The 12,323-nt window shown below is 40.1% G+C and overlaps 1 long non-coding RNA gene across 1 annotated transcript; it reads right to left on the bottom strand.

The window, feature by feature from the left end:
- Positions 1-1,221: 1,221 nt before the first annotated feature.
- LOC147826500 (uncharacterized) lies at positions 1,222-12,040 on the bottom strand. The gene is made up of 4 exons (XR_015439620.1): positions 10,535-12,040; positions 9,184-9,452; positions 7,651-7,858; positions 1,222-3,225 (listed from the first exon to the last, which is right to left on the bottom strand). It is a non-coding gene; the product is annotated as an uncharacterized LOC147826500 (long non-coding RNA).
- Between the last annotated feature and the right edge of the window lie 283 nt (positions 12,041-12,323).

Raw genomic sequence — 12,323 nt, 5'->3', positions numbered from 1 at the left:
ATTACAAAGCCTCAATCTCAAAACCTCAATAATACAAAGAACCAACAATTGGGATCTTATCCTATTGAAAACTTTTGCACAGCAAAGGAAGTCACCAACAGAGTGAAGAGACAACCTACAGAGTCGGAAAAAATCGATTGTAGTCAGTTGTTTCTCAGAGAGAGAACTAATATTAAAATATACAAAGAATTGGAAAAAATCAACCCCCTCAACTTTAAAGACCCAATCCAAAAATGGCCAACTGAAATGAATAGACACTTCTCAGATGAAAAAGTACAAACAGCAAGTAAATATATGAAAAATGTTTAACATCACTTGTCAGCTGAGAGATGAAAATTACAACAAGCTGAGATTCCATCTCACTCCAGAAAGAATGGCTGCTATCGAGAAATCAACCAGCCACAAATGCTGGCGGGGCTGTGGGGAAAGAGGAACCCTGCTCCACTGCGGGTAGGAGTGTAGACTGGTGCAACCACTGTGGAAATCAGTATGGAGATACCTCAAAAAACTAGGATTAAAGGTCCCATTTGACCCCTTCCCTTTAAAAGCATCATAGCACAGTAATATATGCACACCCATGTTTATAGCAGCACAGTTTATAATAGCTAAATCTTGGAAACAGCCCAAATTCCCATGGAGAGGTGAATTGATAAAGAAGATGTGGGGGTTTTTTTATACAAGGGACTACTACTCAGCCTTAAAGAAGGATAAACTTGATACATTTCTAGCTAAATGGATGCACCTTGAGGCCATACTCTTAAGTGAAATAAATCGGACACACATGTGTAAATATCGCATTGTCTCTCTGGTATCAGAAAATGAAAGTGCAAGTAAGGACCAAAATGTATAATAGATATTGTGAAATAGGAAGAAACTGTTCAAAAAGAAAGGGCATAAGGAGGGGGCAGGGGGAAAGGAAGGAAGGGAAAAGAAAAAAATTAGAAAAGAAGGAAAAAATGGAAACAAACCTTCTGTAAATAAGGAGGGGAAGAGGGGTTGAAGGGAAGGGAGGGGAATGGGGAAAAAAGAAGAATCAAGATATATTACATACAGGCACAAGTTCTCTATGATAATGTGATTATTATGTATATCAAAAGAATACCAATAAAATTAATTTTTAAAAGAAAAGTACTTTTCTCACTGTATTTTTAAAATATCTGAAGGATTTCTTCTTTTACCTTAGTTATAAAGGATGTGAAATATTAATGAAGTGACAGAAAATTTTAATTTAAAAAGTTAATCGCTGTCGAGCACTCTTATTCCCCTAGCCACAGAACCATAAGCTCACTGGTAGAATAAGAAAGGGGAACGGATCCTGTTTCATGAAGTCTTCATCTGGTCAATGAAGGTTGGGTTACCTTTTCCTTAGAGTGATCTATAAGTTAAACAAGAGAACAACGTAATTTTCTTCTGAATGACTTTTAGTCCTATAAAAAGATCAATTAAAGGTAATGTTTTTTGGTTTAATGCATGGGCTATGTGTGTTTGTGTTTATGGGAGTTTATAGGGAGAAAATATAAGCACATTAACTCCTTGGTATCTTTGCTGCTTTATATATTTTACTAATATTATAGAAGAAATACATGTAAAATTTTCAATATATACAGTTCTACAAAGTAAAAGTAGAAGCCCCTGTTCCCCCTCCTACTTCTATTTCCCAGGGGTAATCAACTTCATATATATTCCATACACATTTTCCCACGTAGACTATACACACATTGTTAAATTAATATAGATTTTAAATGACACATATTTGCTTTTGAAATGTGATGCCACATAAATTACTATGCCATTTGGTTTTATTTCACTTTGCACTTTCTGTCAGCTGGCATCTACATGTGATGGCATGAGCATTAGTAGCTCTTCAGAGCCCAAGATGAAAATTATGTCTGGAGGATGACAGAGTCACTGGAAAATATCTGATCCAATAAAAGGTAGAGTTTATTTATGCAATTATATTTTCAGATTTATTTGGGGATTGTTAGAGTACTTTAGACTTCATTCTAACACAAAGTCCCTCGATGCTAAATTCACAGGACTTATACTTTGGAAGGCTTCCAGATCTCTATCTCCTGCAGTCATTTGTTAATATTGATTGTTTTTAGAAGTTTTCACAAATATTTTATACAAGTAAAATTACCTAGAAATTGAAAAAAATACCTAGGAACATACAATTCAGAAAAAATTTTATAATAGTATATTTAGGATATTTGATTTGAGTGCTCAATAATTTAATTCAACTGCTCTATAATAATGTAGGATTAATGTTAGATTTTCTAAATTTTCAGACTGTTCCATGGACACTGTTATAAAGTAACAATTATCACTGACAAGCATGTCTTGTCTGTTTCAAGAACAGATAGATTGGTCCAGTGGTCATGGCTTATTTCTTTTCCTCACATCTCTTCTCTGTGTGGCCAGCTGCCATCTGCAGTGGTGCAGGGGCCAGGAGTCCTGGGAACAGTTCAGTGAACTGAAAGGGGCACTCAGGGTAGGCCACCATTTGACCCATATCAGGCTTTCCTTTAATACAGCCCCTCAAGAAACTAGGCTCTCCTGAACCCCTGGCAAGAGAATTGTTCATCTTTATATCAAGAAAGTTGAGAAAGCACCCAGATCTGCTTGTAGTGTGTGCCTGTCTTAGTTACTTTCTTGTTGCTAGGACAAAATACTTGATACTCACAAGTTAAAGGGGGAAAGGTTTATTTTAGCTCACAGTTTATAGAGGTTTCAGTCCCTAGTCAGCTTGCTCCAATGCAGGACAGCGTGGCAGAGGAGAAACAGTCCATGGCAGGGTAGGCAGAAGGCACCAGGGCTCTCCTTCTTCTCTACCTTTTCATTCCATCCAGGCTACAAGCCTACTGGTTGGTGCCATCCACACCCAGGGTGGGTCTTCCTTCTTCAGTAAATCCTGCGTCTATGTGCAGAACTGTGCTAAACCAATCAGTTGACTAATCCAGTATCACACACCCATGATCCAGTCACCTCCCAAAAGCATGTGGGGCTTTGGGGGACATCTAGATATAAACCTTAACAGTGCTCAAGCCAACTTCAAGAGGTCCATGCTGTGAGAACTAAAGTTGGTACAAGTTTGTCTAAAACAAACAAACCAACAAACAAACACACGTAAAAATGGGCCATGGTGATTCCATGTGTGTGACATGTGTCCCTCAAAACAGGATCCAGTATGCTTTCCTCATGGAGGAGCAGAGAATTGTTGTGAATCTGTTGAAGGCATTAGCATAGAGTCAGAAACCTAAAATTAAATTAAATTAAATTAAATTGAATCAAGCTTTTTGACTAATTAAAAGATAGATTGGTTGATTTGATCTTCTATCCACAGCCTGAAATGGTGACTTCCACACTCTCATGCAGGCCTCTCCTGTGATCTCTGTATATCACATTATCAATTACTACTTAATAAAAGTTGTCATTGAGGATAACTCAGGACTAGGCATGTAGAATCAGGAGTTGAAATCTATGTGCATTTCATTTCCTTGTTTACATTAAAAACTATTATTCCTAAGGACAAAACAATGAATATTAAAGTGAGGGGAAATCTAAATATGTGAAACCATTTATAAAGTTATTAACTTTCTCTGAACATTTTTGCTGAAATTGATGATACTAGCCAGACTACCACCTTTGTTTTGTTCTAGTTTGGTTTATCGTGGTTCCTTCACTACTTATTCAGTGGGATAAATTTTTTCCAGGCCACTGAATAAAACTTCAGTCATGACTCAGAATTCTGATCTTAATAAAAAGGTATGTAGCCATTTAACATCGCCTTGATTCTGAAATTTGTAACTTCCGGTACCATATAATAATCAACAGTAAAACCACATTGAAAATTAAATCTCTTGCCGGGTGTGGTGGTATATTCCTGTAGTTGCAGCTACTTTGGAGAGTGGGCAGGAGGTCCCCAAGTCCAAACCCAGCCTTGGGCAACTTAGTGACTGAGTGAGACTGACCATGTCTCAAAGTAAAAAGTGAAAAGGGTTGAGGGTGCAATTTAAAGGTAGAGTGCCCTGCATTCAGTCCCCAGCACCAAAATTTACAAAAACAAAAACAAAGAAACAAGCAAAAGTGCTGTCCCCCAACCAAAACCCCACCCAGGTGAGGAGAAGCCATGCCTGACGGAAGATGGCAATGGCGTGCTTGCAGACCCTTCCTCCTTGCCCTCTTTCCCCTGCTAACACTTTTCTCACGAGAGTGAAGATGAGTGGGCGGACTAGGAAATTCTTGGTTAACTGACTGTTGAAAACTGGCTCCATCCCCTTTCAGGATGGAAGACTTTCTCTTCTTCAGAAAGACCCTCCCACCTCCCCTTGCTGGGGACCAGTCACTGCCCTTTCTTGATGTCAGCTGCCTAGGAACTACAGTCCCTTCCAACTCCGCTGTGCTGAAGCCCCATCCACATCCCAGCAAAGTCTGTTAGGTAGGACCTAAGAGCGTTCATCACAGGTTCGTTATATCTGGCCCACGGCAAAAACTTTTGAATCCTTTCCCCAACCAATGTTGAGAACACAGGTCACCCAGAGTGGCCAACTCTCCTTGGCCCTGTCCACCCTCAGCTGGCACCATATACTTCTCAGAAGGCAGGCAGGCATGAGCTCACTCCTCCCACCTGCTGGAATGCATGCTGAGCTTCACTTTCATATGTGTAGTTGTCAATGAGCCCAATCTATTGCTGCAGTTCTGCTCATCAGGTCTGAAAGTATTTCAGGACAGCCCAGGACTTCTTAGGGCTTTGCGGACCCCATCTCCACAAAATCATACTTCAAATTTTACCTGATGACCTGATTAACCTAAAGATGAATATAATCCAAGATAGACTGCATTCTTTTTCCCTCCAGTTTCAAAAGAAGTTAAAGCACCCTCCTATGCTCTTAAAGGCATGCCCCAGGTCCTGGGCTCCCACTGGGCTGGAGGAGACGCTGGCCTTGGGTGGCCTCCGTAGATGTAACCAGGACACTGAGCAAATAAGACATAGAAATGCAACAGCAACACAACTTTATTGTTCTTTTCCTCCTATTGACAATTTATTGAGTTTCCGTCAGGTACTAGGCCCTATAATAAAATGTCAGAGACTTGAAGTTTCAGCCATTTAACTATACTAAGTCATATAGATGATGGAATAATGGTAAAAATAATAATAGAGAACAACAATGCTAAAAAAGAAGGAAAAGAAAGGAACCCACAAATGATAGGAATGGATTATGTTATAAATTCTTTCCTTTTCCTCCTGAGCCAAGCCCCAGTAGGGAAAACTTTTGGTTTGCTACCTGTCAGGCACATTTCTCTGTCATCTTAAATAAGAATATTGTAAAGTCCTTGTCCATTTGGGTCAGGAGCTACCTGGGATGAGTCTCTGGAGCCCCTATGAACTTTGACCGGGTTTGTGTTTCTAAGCTCAATTTCCTGTAGAAAGTGTTGGGAAGAGGCAGCCTTTGCTATTCCTGGTGCTTCAGAGCGATTGAAGCAGATGAAGTGAAACACACTGTCAGGCATCAATGAATCCAGTTTCAGTCCATTAAATGGACATGGGCTATATGTCTAAATATTATTTCTTCAAAGAGATAAAAAATCTCATTCATTTGACAATTGTATATTGAATGCCGGCTCAACGCAAAGTGAGCACTAGGTATTGGGGTCGCAGCAGAGACATTGCCACCCTGGACGTCTCGCAATCAAATCCTGCTGAGATTGTTACGTTCTACTGCTGAAGAAAGTGCCAAGAATGTCCTTGGAAACCGGGTCCCACTACACACTATGTAGTTAGAAACACACAAATTATTTCCGTGCTTTTAAATGACTCCCATGTCTTCCTTCTAGAGAGAAATTTGTTGGGTCACCAAATCCACAGTGCCTTGTATTCTATTGAATTTTACACATTTTTATATTTTCTGTTAGAAAGGGCTATTCTCACAGTATAAAGCTGGGTTTTAGGATGTAAATGTATTTAACAATTAGCTCTGGAAACACAATAAAAATATAAATACTCTTGCTATATACTGATGGGATTGTTTCACTTTATAATGCAATCACTCTTTACGTACAGCACTTTTCCTCTTAAAATTTCAGAGTTTCACTGTATGCCTAATGGGTATACGCATCTTTATCTGAAATAATTTTTCCAAAAAGATGGGCCGAGGATTTAGCTCAGTGGTTTTGCCGCCTGCTGCACAAGCTCAAGGACCCGAGTTTGATCCCCGGTACCAAAAAAACAAAAAACAAAAAACCCAAAAAGATTTATATGAGTGATTTTCTGTTGTAATTTTGCCTATATTTAAGCACTACATTGATCATTTTCTCATTGCTAGGACAAAATACCCAACACCCACATATTGAAGGAGGAAAGGTTTATTTTGGCTCACAGTTTGTAGAAGCTTCAGTCTGTAGTTGACTGCCTCCAAGGCAGGCTGAGATGGCAGAGGGGCATGTCAGAGGAGAAACAGTCCACGGCAAGGCAGGCAGGAAGCAAGAAACCATCCAGGCCTTGCCTCTAGTGACTCATCTTTTCTGCCAGACATCACCTCCCAATCTCACACTCGGCTATAAATCCATCAGTGGACTCATCCAGTGTCACACACCCATGAGTCCATTATTCTCTCAAAGCCTCATCTATGAGCTCATGAGGCTTTGGAGGACATCTAGATATAACTGTAACAGTCACTTACCTGCTAATCTGCTCATATTTCTTCCATAGTTTACTAAGCTCTTCACTTTTTTACCTGCTCAATGTCACATAAAGTCCCTAACAGTATTGTCTCCATTTATGGAGCCCCTGCCTTTAGGCCTTCTGCCTTCTGCCTTTAGGCAGAATATCCACGCGATTAAAACTATGAAATACGTGGAGTTTTATTCCTAAGAAGAAGTTGAACAGAAGAATCACTGTAGCCTGGACTCTGGAGACAGAGAGACCTGGTCTCAGAGCCTAGATGACGTGGAAGAGCCATGCAGCTGTGGGTAAATAGCTCAGTGTCTGCTTTGATTCTCTCATGTGCAAGACTGACACCAAGTACCCGTCATGTGGCTGTGGAAGATGTGGAAATGTTTACACATGCCTCCACACTCTGTGATACTTCCCCCATCAGGAGATAGGGCCGATGGCCATTCCTGATTACTATGGGCTCTGTGACTGCCTCGTCAGTGGAACACCCTGGCTCAGTTTCTGCCAGCTTCTCCTTGCTAGCTCTTTGGGTGCTTGTTCTAGGTGTCAAGCCATGCAGCTAGAGCAAGAAGAAGATGTAGAAGCTCTTGGGGAGACCACATGCAAAGGAGCTGGGACTCCTTGCCCTTGGCCACGGCTAAGCCCTCAGTTGACAGCCAGTACCAACTTGCCAGGCACATAAATGAGACATCTCGGAAGAGGATCCTGCAGCTACAGTCCAGCTGCCTGACTACAGCATGTGGAGTAGACATAGGCCTTCTCTGTTAACTGCTGTCCAGAGCTAAATAAATGATTGTAGTTCTTTCAAGTCACTAGGTGTTGGAGTAGTTTACTGTGGAGCAATTGTAATGGGAACAAATATTAAAGTACATGTGCAGAATCCACCAAAACTGTATCCACACTTTGGGAAAAGAAAAACTTGTATAAATATTTCAATGCTAAATTTACTGAGACATCATGAGATTAATACAGGTTACCTTTGGCCTCTGCAAGGACGAGAGGTGCTCAAAGTCGTGGCCATTCGCTTCCAGACAGTTATTAGTGCGGTGAACTGCTGCTTAGGTAGCCTTGGTCATTGAGATTGCTGCGCATGCCTTTTCAGTTTCTTCTCTAAGGGCCGGCAGCGTGTGGGTTTTCTGTGATTTACGACATCTTCTAGGGTCCCCCGTATGAGGGTAGCGCCGTCTGTTGAAAAAACATCATACTGGTGTTCTTTTCCTGAAGTTTGTATGCCTTTTTGGTGGGCTCTGTATATATATGGCTTATTTAGTCCTAGAATATAATTAGCTTCTAAAGAACATATTATCTTGGGGGAAAAAAAAAACCTTGAAAAGAACATTGCATTTTGACTTCAATATTCTTTGGGTTAGGGTTAGGGCATTTCAAAATATGACCATTTATAAGTATGGGCATTTTCACAAAAACTCAGATTTCCAGCTTTTGGTCTTGAAAAATACAATAGTGTAGGTTCACATTCCCATAGGCACCATGAGCCGTGGCTGTGTAAAGCTGCCCTCTTTATACAAAACACATTCACTCCAATTCACTGTGCCTCCAGTCCCACACACTCAGAGTTGGCCAATTGTCCCTTTTTAATTTCTTGTCTGGCCACTCTTAGCATTTGGCTTCTCAACCCCTGGCCTAACCTAACTTCCTAGTCCTATGGATAAATGAAGACCCAGAGAAATAAGAAAGTGCATGGTTAAGGAACTTGCCTTGGATCAGATCTTGTACCTTCGAGCCCGACATACATGCCGTCGTTGGAGTTATAATAACCTCTGTGACAGGTGGGCAGTCTATTCCATTTGGAGTTGACCTATGGTCTGTATCTGGGGTCTTCTTGTTTACCCTTGAGCCACCTGATTTGAGGCCTTGGATGGTTTGCCATGGCTTCCTGAACTGGGGACTGCCCCTGTCTTTGGTGACACTGTGGATGGACTTTGGGGTGGCCTCCATTGCACTGCCCACAGTGAGAACCACAACACCTGCTCCTCCGCAATGAACCCACATTCCCACCACTTCTGAAGCCAGGTAACACCTTGCCCTGTGGGGATGAGATTAGTCTCCCTATCAGCTTCCTGGAAGGGTCAGTACCGAAGCCTAGAAGTTCTCACAGAGTAGTCCATGTCCTGTGGAACAACTCTGACCAAGGAAAGAGACAAAGGAAGAAGCCACCAGATAACTTCCTCAACAAACCTCTCCTTACCACCCCAACACACTGTTCCTAAAAGCGATAGTCCTCTGTGTCTCTCAAAGAAAGGTCCTACTTAACCACACAGACAGCCCTGTTTGTAGTCAGCGCTGGTCATGGTAGTCATGTATCGCTCAAGCTCGCTTTCCCATCTGTTTCTTCCTCACCCTACACTCCTCACATGCACACTCCTTCTGTCCTTCAAGTATGAGGTATGAACAAAAAATGCAGTGTGTGCTTAAAGAAAAAATTATTATAATAATTGTGTACTGCCATTAATACCCCTCAAAATACTCCCCCTCACTGTAAGCACCCTCACCTCATTGCTCTTGCTGCTTTCTGAAGCAGTTCTGAAGTCCTTTCTCACGAGTGTCTTTCACTGAGTGGTCATGGCTGCCTCAAGGTCCACACCTGATTCTGCACGTTTACCTTCCACGGTCATTTTGACTTTGGGGAAAAGCCAGAAGTCACACTGCATAAGATGTGGAGAGTAAGGTGCATGAGGACACTCCCTTAGTTTTCTACAAGCTGCCTTTCTGTTGGGTGGCACGCAGCAGCAGCATTCACTGTACTTTTTAAAATCACAACCTGTAAAGACATTCACAAAAGATGACTTTGAGTACTGCTTCAGAAAGTGGCAACAATGAAGGAATACATGTGTTGGAAGCAAAAGTGAGTGTTTTGAAGGGAATTAATGGCAATGTGTCTTTTACTATAGCAATTTTTAAAATCTGGTAATTTGTTATATACATGCTCCAACTTTCCACAGTGAATATAATCATCTGTACTGTAAATATGTACTATTAAAAATAAAAATTAAAGAAATAATTAAAAATTCAGCATAGTTTTTGATCACCCCTTCTATATGCCCCAGTAGAGAATTAGCATTTAAACTTTGTTTGAGGCTTTGCATTCTAGATAACTCAGGGCATTATCCTTATAAAACATTTATTAATTTTTTTCCCAAGAAACAATTTTTTTAAAAAATCACCATTGTGCAGGGCATGTTGATATGCCTATTATCCCAGCTATTCAGGAGGCTGACGAAGAAGAACTGCAAGTTTGAGCCTACCCTGGGTAACTTAGCAAAAACTTTGTCTTCAAAATAAAAAAAGCAGGACTGGGGATATAGCTCCATGGGAGAGCTCTTTTTTGGCATGTGCAAGGCCCTGGATTCAATCCTCAGTACTCCACGCAACAAAGAAGACCATTGTAACAATACATCCCTGAACTAAGATCAGATCTCCTGAGTTCTTAATCTCATTTCTTCAACCAACACAATGAATACAGCAAATGACCATTTAACTAAATTGATCCACAGCTTTGGGTTCTGTCTCTCTAGGCTATTTAGACTGAAGGATCGATATCTTGGCACTCCTGCTATCTAATCACTATGCTTTAGAGTACCGTGGCTAGGTTCAAAGGGCCAAAACTGTTGACAGCCACACACTAAGAAACTCACGTTTACCTCGTTATTAGCACAGCCGTGAACGTCTAGAGCACACCTTCACAACCAAGGGTGGTTTTGCTCCCAAGAGAAACTTTGTCAGGAGAGATTTTTGTTTGCCTCAACTGGGGAAGGGTTGCTCCTGTCCTCTAGTGGGTAAAAACTAGCTGGAGCTGCTACAGCAACGTACTGTACTCTGATGGCTTCAACCACAGACACTTACTTTCTCACAGCTCTGGAATCTGAAAGTCCACGATCAAGGTGCTGACAGGGCTGCTGTCTTCTGAGGACTCTTTCCTTCGCTTGGGGTGGCTGACTTCCCCTGGGTCTTCACTTGGTCTTCCCCTGCCTCCCTGTCTTGTTCCTAATCTCCCCTGCATATGAGCACACCATGCATACTGGATTAGGATCTACCCTGGTGATTTCGTTCTAACCTACTTAACTCTTTAAGGACCCTACCTGCAAATACAGTCAAATAATGAAGCACTGCGGGATGGGATTTCAATATATAAATTTTTGTGTGACATAATTCACCCCAATCAAGGATGCTGTTAAGCAGGACACATTGCAGAACTCGCCAACCCCGCACAGAACACACACACACACACACACACACACACAAACAAAACCATACATAGAAGAACAGATCGTCTGGCCCAAAATGTCAACAATGGAAAGACCCATGTCTAGAAGTTTGGACTAGCACTTAGTAGGTGCTCAGAAAATTTCCTGAATAAATGAATGCATGGGTAAAAATGTGTAACTGAAATAAAATTCAACAAAATTTTTACCCAGATTACATATGATGCATTCTGTTATTTTGTCTTTAAGATTTTAAATGTTAATGGCAACCATTAAATTGATTTCATGACCAGCTAGTAGGTTTTTGACCCAAAGCTTTAAAAATGCTGATCTAAAGTTTTATCCAGCTTTAAAATTCCAGTAGTTCCATATTTTAAAACAAATGGGATTCATAAAATCTTGTAAGTCAGTTAGATTGACTTTTAATAGAGAGACTAAATTTTATTCATTAAAATTACTATGTGCAAACAGTCTGTTACGAAGGCAGTAAAATGTTAAACTGATACTGCAGTTCTTAAAACTTTCAAGAGTTTCTTTGAGGGGATATGGCATTACTGTGTTTTCTTCAGACTTGGAGAACAATCATGTTGTTTTATAGTTACATTACGTCTATCACTTTTTGCTCTAAATGTATCTGAATTGATTGACTTTCTTATTTACCATAGTTGATCATAAATGGTGTTTGCCTACTGTTAAGGCCATTATGTGGCTGTTGTTAAGATATCCAAAAGAATGTGCCATAAACTCTAAAAGCAGTTCCAAAAAAAGAGCTAGCCAAATATTTCCAGTGGTCTAGAATAACTATCAGATGAATTTGAAGGGATTCATTATTTTCTGCACATATAAGTTCGAGGGATATTCTTGGTGTTCATTACCTGCCTACATGACTATATACTAGAATGTACAAAAATGCAAGAGCTTGTACAGTTTCCTTGTTCTGGTTATCAATACATCTTTAGGAAAGTTTTCTGTAGCTTTTTGGTGAGAAAAATTTACACGTCCACTTCTACAAAAACGACAGAGGGAAGTTTTCCCTAAAGGCAATTATAACACTTTTTGAAACTGAAAAAAAAACTAAATAAATTCTCTTTGGCAGTTTTATGCTGCACCCAAAAGATATTTTAGTCAAGTTGTTTCATTCTTTATTCTGAAACTATTGAAATAAATGCTACTTAAGTGGAATTCTAATTCTAATTGATCACAACGCATGCTATAAGGACAAAATGATATTTTATAATGTATTGTAAAAGTAATGTGTTATCCTGATTTAAAAGAAATTTTTGTAAATGGATATAAAGTGAAAAGTCTAAATCTCTAGAGGTGCCAGTTTTTGTGTCATCAATATTCTTGGAACATTTAGAACATATAACATTTTTATCCAGATATAATGCACTCTATTTGAATTGTTCTTTACTTGTGTTTTTAAATTT

The sequence above is a fragment of the Heterocephalus glaber genome, unplaced genomic scaffold, assembly GCF_053883595.1.
Source record: "Heterocephalus glaber isolate CG9 unplaced genomic scaffold, H.glaber_assembly_v1.0 deba00001472, whole genome shotgun sequence".
In the NCBI taxonomy this organism is placed as follows: Eukaryota; Metazoa; Chordata; class Mammalia; order Rodentia; family Bathyergidae; genus Heterocephalus; species Heterocephalus glaber.
Note: the sequence above shows the minus strand (reverse complement) of the source record. Positions and strands in the feature narration are given on the sequence as shown.